Source organism: Pezoporus wallicus, unplaced genomic scaffold (genome assembly GCF_028554395.1).
Source record: "Pezoporus wallicus isolate ANWC-B61680 ecotype Strahan unplaced genomic scaffold, APGP_CSIRO_Pwel_v1 scaffold_11491, whole genome shotgun sequence".
Taxonomy (NCBI): Eukaryota; Metazoa; Chordata; class Aves; order Psittaciformes; family Psittacidae; genus Pezoporus; species Pezoporus wallicus.
The window spans coordinates 709,345-717,764 of NW_026642649.1; the positions used below are offsets into that span (position 1 = coordinate 709,345).

Below are 8,420 nucleotides of genomic sequence, written 5' to 3' on the forward strand. Positions count from 1 at the left end.
TAAAAAGAAAGACACATTTCAGGGCCACCGAAACAGAAGCCATTTACAAAAGTGACCCAAGTGAAGGCATTTGCTGTGTTTTTCGTGGCCTTGGTCTTCTGTTTGAACCTCAGCGGCTGGCTGGGATGCTCGGGGAGCGAGGATAGCCCCTGGCAAGCCTTTTGCCATCTCTGGTTGATGGGTGAAGTGACCTATTGCCTGTGGTTTTGTTACAGCACGGTTTGGTACCTGGTCCATGCAGGGTAGAGATCAGAAAGGACTCACCGAGATGTCCCTACGCTGCTCTGCCTTCAGAGGGAAAAGCATCTGCCTGGAGCACAGCGCCAGAGCCACAGCTCCCTCAGGAAGGTGCTGATCGCTCACTTTGGATAGGTTTTATCTCCCCTCCTCTTCCCTAGGGATGGATATCCCACTGGCAGGGTGCAGTTGCACTGGGCGCTCCTCAAACACACAGGGATTTGGGTCTGAATGTTATAGATGAGAAACTGTGGCTGATACTAAATGGTTTGCCCATGGCACTGGGCAGAGCTAAGAAAGACATTTGACATATCCCAAGTGCGAAGCCAAAGCCCTAACTTATAGACCAGCTTCCTTCCAAATAACCCCTTCTAATAGCACAGCACAGCATTTCCCATACCAGGGAGATAAAATGCTCCTGCCTGTTATGTTGGACATCAGCTTCAGTCGCATTGTTCCCTACTGGGTGCAGAGATGCTCCACAGATATTAGGCAGTCATGTCAATGTTTTCCCAGCAGAGCTTTCCCTGCTCTGCTGGTGAAAGGCTGCAGAACTCCTCTCATCCCTGCAAACAGAAAGCGGTCCCCATAGTTTTCCTACTGAGCAGTTACTTTGTCTTTTCTTTCCAAACCGGGGTGGTTTATTTACCTCCCAAATCCGCACTGTAGGATCGTATCACCAGCCAAACTCAAATGAAAACACCAAGCCTGTGCCACATGTTGAGGCAGTTGTTATGGACCCTTGCTGCATCTGGATAAGTCACCCGAGGTCAAACCTCCCTTTATCAAGAAAACCCTGTTAAGGACATTGGTGGATCTGTTTCTCCCCTCACTGTTGATTTTTGCTGGGCTGTGTTGGTTAACACCAGAACTGAAACACCACAGCAGCAATTCCTTTAAAGCAAACCCAGTGATCTAAATCCCATCCCGTATTTTGCACGCCGCACTGTGATAAAGGCTATAATGGGCTATGCAAAGCCCTTTCTTCCCCTTTAGGCAGGGATTATACATGGAAGGAGAGCTGAAGATATTCAGTTTCTGCTGGGGATGTGGTTAAGCGGGATGAGCCTGTCTCCTTGCAACTGAACTGTTTTCCATAGAAACACAGTAATCTGTGAGTAGCCCTGCTCTGATATTCCCCTGTGGGCATTAATTCCGACGTTTCTGCATACACAGCCATGAGCAATGCCCACTAGACCAGCATCAGAAAACTACCTTGGTGCTGTGATGCCTCCTGGCTTGGACGCAAACCCTGGTGGAAGCTCTGCATGGGTCAAGGGAGGAGGTAGGGTTAACCAAACCCACTGCTCTGGTGAGGTCTTTGTAGAAAGGACAAGTCCAGGGAAGAGGTTAAATGTGCTGCATGGTGCTGGCGACGTTTCCTTCGCTACAACCGCAGCTGAAATCCGGGTATCTGGACATTCATTAAGTTCTGATTTGCTGTAGCTCCAGAAGTTTTCCACAGTCAGAAAACCAGCACTGAAGCCAGACTGCCTGGAGGCAAGGATGGCAGAAGCAGTCTCTTCTCTCACTAAAGTTAATATATATGCTAAGACAGAGATCTGCCCACTAGGGATGCGCACCTGAAGACCAACAGAACTAATGGGGTCTTAGGAAAAATATTGCTCTTCAGAGTGCTTTTCAAGTTATTTAGCTTGAAAAGGGTCTTATCATGGAGTTTCAAGTGAAGAACCATCTAGTAAAAAACAACCAAACCACAGTGCAAACCAAGGCTGCTCAAAGCCATTTTTGTTGGCAGATAACAGCTTCACTTTATCACCACAATTACAGGTGGAAAATGGAAGAGTGAATTGACATGAAAATGGTCCTTGGTGAGAGGGAAGAGGCAGTAAAGTGACACAAAGAGCATCCTTAGGACCAATTCCATTCCCTATAAATCATCATTTAGGAGAATGTATGCACATTAAGGTGAATAATTTTTCTGACAAGGCAAAGCCTGGAGTTGCCAGACCAGCCTAAATGATATTCAGCATCACACAGCTACACTAAGAGAGAAGGCAAATAAACAGCGCCTGCACATAAATTCAGTGTAAGGAAATCTAAGGTAATGAGGCTAGGCAGAGTTAGGAAGGGAGATGCAAGAGAAGGGAAAAAGAAATTTGCTCTCTCTGGCCATATGCTTAGGGCACTGAGCAGGGAGACAAGCAGATGGTGTGGCTCAGACTGTAAAGTATAGTTCTCTGAGTTTTAACCCATTACATTAATGCACACTGGCTGTATAATGCATTTTAGAAGACATTAAGCAATTTTCCCCTGAAAATGACAAAAATTATTTAACCCTAGTATTTCTGAACCTGGGCATCTCTTGCTCGAGGTTGGCCGTCCATGGGGGTAAGTTATAAACCTCATCCCAGGGCCAGATCTTTGCTTAACAAATTATCAAGGCTTCTTTAAGAAGATTAAGCTGTTCCTCTTTCTGATCTCTGGAACTAAAAGAAACCGAAGCCCCCAAAACACTCAGAGAGGGAAATGTCTGTTCTGGTACTTCCTCAGAAAGCCCTTTGATATGGAAATCATTGGTGTTAACTCCTGCAGCCTCAAGACTCTCCCCAGTAATTCAGATGCAACTGCCTGGACCTGTAGCCCACTGAAACCGAGGACCACCATTCCTCCTGTTCCTCTTTGGACCCCTCCTTTCCATCTTCTCTCTGGCAATAGCTGAGTATCTGCGCCTGCAGACACAAGGACTGCATTTGTACAAGACCTGATAAATCAGTGCTGCTCATTCTCCCATCAGCGCAGGTACCATCACAGACGATGTACACGAGTCTCTAAGCTGGGAGCCATCAGCGTATCTGCTCACACACCAGAATAGATGGAAATGCTGCATTACCACCGGATTACCTGTCAGCAGGCTCATTTGCTGACTAATGTGCTGTCCTGAGGGCCACCTCGATTTGTTTGTCACCACTGATGCTCCAAGATCTAGCTATAGGAACTGCAGCAAAGCTACGGCTGCTGACACACGCACCCCCGGCAGCGTGTGAGCACCAGCCACACACAGCCTGGCCTCTGCAGCACCTCCCAGCAGCAATGCAACTGCTGCAGGCCCTGCCCTGGCCTTTCTCTCCCTTTTCCATGGCTCTGAGGATTCATCTTCCCTGCCAGGGGCTGGTTTGTACGCTCCTGTCGGGCACTCCATCCCTTGTGACTGCGGTCCTTACATAAAGCCATGGTCAGCCCCTACTGTCTCCTCCCAAACCACTTTGGTTTGGGCTCTCACCTCTCCCTCTTTTTCCTATTCTCCTCCTTCTTCTTCATGGGGTTTGCTGCAGCTGTGCAGTAGCATTGCTCTGTGTGTGTGTGAGAGGCCATTTGCAGGACTTCTGTCATCAGGCAGCAAGGCGCTGGGCTGACATTTTCCTCCACTGAGCTGGCTGGTCCTGAGTCAGGCAAGAGGCATTTTTAGGACAAAGCTTCAGCTCCCATCGGTTATCACTGCTCTGCTGATAATGGGGTCATTGCCACTTCATTAACGGAAGATCCTATTTAGATCTAATTACAGATTTTCCACACCCATGCCTGTGCTGATAGGGGCAGGGCATTCAGGGATTTGGGGAGTAGATCAGAACGTGGATGCTAAAGCAACTTTTGCACCTCAGACCCACCTCCAACAGCACACAGCCAAACGTATTTAAGCATACTCCCTGTTCCTGAGGTACATGGGCTTTACTTTGTGCCCCTGCAGAGCAGTTCTCACAGGAAGGACAGACATTATCACATGCTTTTAGCATCCATGATTGCTTTATTTTAAAGTATGGGGTCTTTCCAGAAGCCATACAGTATCCCCACAGAAATCCTTGTGGAGTCTTAGCATTAATGTGGCCATAAGTAAGATCTGTTGTACTGGTGGAAGATTCTGTTCAGTATCCAATTTACCCAGGTAGGATCAGGTACATGTTTCACAAACAAGGCCAGTGTTATGCACAAGCGGCCAGTGTGCAGTAGGAACTTGCCCAACAGCCACAAAGAGATCCTGCAACAAGAGAGACAGGGCAATGCACAGAGAAAAACACAGACACTGTAAGACTGCTTTATGAATACTCAAAACCAATAGGGCATCTCATCTTGAATGTGATTGCACCGGTCAAAGCAGAATCCTTCATTCCTTGCTGGCAATATTACCACTGAGTCCGTCCCCTGCAAGTGTTTGACTCTTAACAGTGACTCTTGCCCCCAGGGGTTTTGTGGTGTGACCACATGAGGGTGGCACAGAGCAGAGAAGAATAAATGTTAGTGTCATTTTAGAGGTGGGCAACCCCGAAGCCTGAGGGAAGAAATCTGGCTGAGGTGATGTAGGGAGTGTGCAGGGTTCATTGTGAGCCCAGCCATGCTCCAGGTCAGTACCACTTCTCAGACAAGCCCTGCAGTGCTTGTACCTGCTCCTTGTGGAAGACTGCTCCCACACATGAACGCACTGTGTTAGCAGGAGCAGGTTCCTGACTTTGAAATGCACAGATTTAAATGGAAATGAAGCTCCACAAATGAAACAAGCCATAAGCACCTGCTAGTTGTTCTTGGCTGTGAAACAGCAAAAATGCTTCTCTGTCCTCAGGAGAGGAAATCACAATTGATCTGTTTTCTGAACGACTGTTTGCAAGATCCATCTCAAGGCTCCCTACCATGCAGCAGCAAACAGGAGGTTGCTTTCTTTATATGAGTCACTAAAAGACCATCACAGGAAGGCAAATGTATCTCGTGAGAAACTCCTGCTGGCGCTGGAGTGGTGGGAGGGGACAAAGCAAATGAGCAATGGTTGGTTACTAACACCAACAGCCTTCATGAAATAGTCTGTGAACAGCTTCAGCAGCACTTGCACCCTGACCACAAAGCGACTAACTGAAGGATTCATCCATAGACTCATAGAATGGTTTGGGTTGGAAGCGACCTTAAACTTACCCACTTCCAACCTCCTGCCATGCACAGGGACACCTTCCACTAGAGCAGGTTGCTCCAGGCCCCATCCAAGCACGCTGATGTATAACACTTTGCTATTACTTCCTGAAATCCTTCCATCCTTCTGAGAAGGTCAGCAGATAAAACAAGGACAGCCAAACACAAACATCAAGTGTCTGTCCATAAACACCTCCTTTTCTTCAAACTACCTGAGACTGAGACTGAGAAAATAGAGGGATGGCATCACTTTCCCTGGCACTCAGTGAATCCGCGCTCCTTTGGTCCCGGCAGATGGAAGCCCACCAGCAACCCCTCAGCACCCATCTGGTGAGCATGGCAGAGAGGTGGTTTAATGGAGGGCTGATAACAGAGCACCCAGGAGGAGAGAACCGTGTGCTCAAACCTTAGACCTTCCTCCCTTGCCCCATAAGGATGGAAGAAGGAGACATTTGCCAGATTGCACACAAGTGGTGTGTTTTCAGAGGTGGCAGGGGAGTGATTGGCAATGGAACACATCCCAGGAGCCAGAACTGACTTTGCACCCTGATTTCCTCAGTCTGCTGCTCCACTAAGTTAGTTAACACACACATAGCTCTACGCTTGCATCTCATTCCTCTTCCCTGCTTGCGCTGTTTTTCCCATGATATTCCATCATTAGTCAGAATAATCTTGACTCCATGGTGCTCCAGATGTAACACATCGAATGTGCACGCTATGCGAATATTGCACCTACCCAAAATAGAGACTGATTCTTCTTAGGTAACTGGTCGTTGACTTCTGGATCTAGAAAGGGAAAGAAGAGATGTAAATCACTTTGAAATGTCTTCTCACTTCTAGGACAGGAAACACGGAGGAGTTAAAAAGAGCTCACAAACTGCCCAAACAGCGGTGAGCCTGAGGCACAGAAGGTGAGTGAGATAAGGAACTGAAGACCTCCGAGCTGGGTCACATCTGACTGATTAAACAAGGACATTTCCAGCTTGGAACAAAGGGAGCTGGAGGAGGTCCTGAAAGCGCAGGGGTAAGGGGAGCAGGGCAGTTCTCTGTTACCAGTTTCACCACGGCTACCTTCAGAGTGAGAGAGCATGGGCAGTTTTCGACCTTCTTCCCTTGTGGGCTGTGGAGCAAAAAGAAACATCACCAGAGGCTGCGGATGACTCGGCCCATTGCAAGCATTAATGAAGACAATAAAGCTACAGGACGAGGAGTAGCTGCAACCTAACAGATGCCTGGGTTGTAGAGAAGAATTTCTTGCTGCTTTTCATTACAAAGGTGGTTGCATTAAGAAGTATTGCACAGCAGCACTGTAAAGGGTAAAGACTAGATTGATGGCAAAGTCAAGCAGCTCCTTTGAGGACTTTGTAAGAAATATTTCATTTCTCCACCCCTCCCAATTCTCCCCATCTTAAATTTCACATTTCTAGATCGAGCATGTTTTAGTTTCTTCGTTCTAAAGGTACATGTTGCTGTATTTCATTTTGGACCTCAATTTCCTTTGCTTTGACTAGGTCTGAGCAACGACCTTGAGCATGGTGTCTGGAGACAGCCAGCTTCCAAAAAGCATACCAACAGCACAGAGCTAATGCTGTTTTATTGCAGGAAAACATTAGCATTGCTGGGTTTCTCCCATCAAGCATGCTACCATGCTAGCAAGGTGGGAAAAAGGGGCTGGTATTGTCTTCTGCCATCTCCTTCAACTTTGATTGATGGAGACAGTATGGTAATTAAGGTAGAGGATCTGTTGTGCCCCTCAAGCACGGGGATAGCCCTATTACTGCAAACAGCAGATTTTCCCCAAAAGCCTTATTATTTTAAGCTTGATGTTGTGTTTCAGCCTCAGTTGTTAGAGTTCGTGCAGTGCATACATAATGCCATTACATGGCTCTTCTCTCCAGGACCCAGAGAGCACAAAACTGAAACTCAAATCACTTCACAGAACTGAAAGAGGAGTTTTGAAGTGGGGCTAATACTCACTGCCAGCATTTCATATTTTGTGCTTAGTTTGGGAGTGGTTGCTGGAAGGAATATTTAACCCCTCCTGTTTACTGAAGTTAGAGGAGTTCTGCATTGCAGAGCAGGTGGGAAGAGGAAGAACGCGAGAGAGAAGCCTGGTGCACAGACCCACGTGGGCTTGGCTCTGTACTTAAATGCAGTGTTTTGAAATACAGAGATTCTGTGTGACCTCCTTACTTAAAGGAAACTGCAGCCCAGTAGTGAAGTGAGGTGAGGGCATGATTTTAATGGCACTTGAATTCAGGCCAAGAAATAACCATGAATTCAGGCTCAGAAAATAACCATGTGGCTTCAGGCTTTGCTGCTGCTGCTTTTGCTTGTTATTCTGCAAAGCAATAATATGAACCTGGTGAGGGTTATTAAGAAAGAGAGTTGACATTAATATCCGGGGTATGCCCACAACTTTGGTCTTCATAGGATAAGATAAGCCAGTGCTGGCATCTGCTAAGGGAGAGATGAGACTTCCCAAATCTAAGCTTCGTGTGCGTGTCTATGCTTGGGTGATTATGTGACAGAAAAAGAAGCTGTCTGACATGAATATGAGGTGCTTGTTTGATGCTGCATAAGCTGTATTAACTTATATCCATACCCCATGTTTCAGGTACGGCTGATGTGGAACCATTCCACACGCTACAAAAGCAGAAACCCAGAAAAGAGAGCATCGCTAATACTTACGGCCCAATTAGTTCGAGGTGCTTGAGCTGTTCTTCTAAGTGGCTTATTTTTATCTGCATGTCCTTAAAAGGTCAAAAAGAAAAGCAAACAATCTTAATGTTGGTCCCTCGCTCTGGTGTGCAAGTCAGAGCGCATTAGCATGAGCCCAGCACCGTATTCTGCTCTCCCAAATTGGCTGTGATAGAAATCTACAGGAATTTTCCCTCCTGGTATTGGTTTTGTATTGCAGTAACTCTCTGGATGATTTATGTTCCCAGTGATACAAGGGCATTCATTATAAAGCTGTACTCACTGATTTGCAGACTACTGTCTGCAAAGCTTCTAACTCAAACCTGTGTGGTGTTGCATTGTTTCTGTGTCCCTGACACTACCGCAGACCTGCTTCCCACACCTTTACCTATATTATGTTCCACTCTATCGCTTGGCTGTTTGACACCCTTCTAATTACCTTTTTAAAGCTTATTATAGAATGGTGCTGGTCTAAACGAAGAAAGAGCACGTACTGTGATATGCGAAAGGATGTCATACCTCTAGGATTTTGTCTTGCTGCATGACTAATCTTTTTTCTTCTGATATCT

The 8,420-nt window shown here is 46.6% G+C and overlaps 1 long non-coding RNA gene across 1 annotated transcript; it reads right to left on the minus strand.

Moving 5' to 3' along the window:
• Positions 1-5,886: 5,886 nt before the first annotated feature.
• On the minus strand, positions 5,887-8,420 carry LOC130611149 (uncharacterized). Its single transcript, XR_008975181.1, has 4 exons — positions 8,371-8,420; positions 7,843-7,904; positions 6,223-6,271; positions 5,887-5,937 (listed from the first exon to the last, which is right to left on the minus strand). It is a non-coding gene; the product is annotated as an uncharacterized LOC130611149 (long non-coding RNA).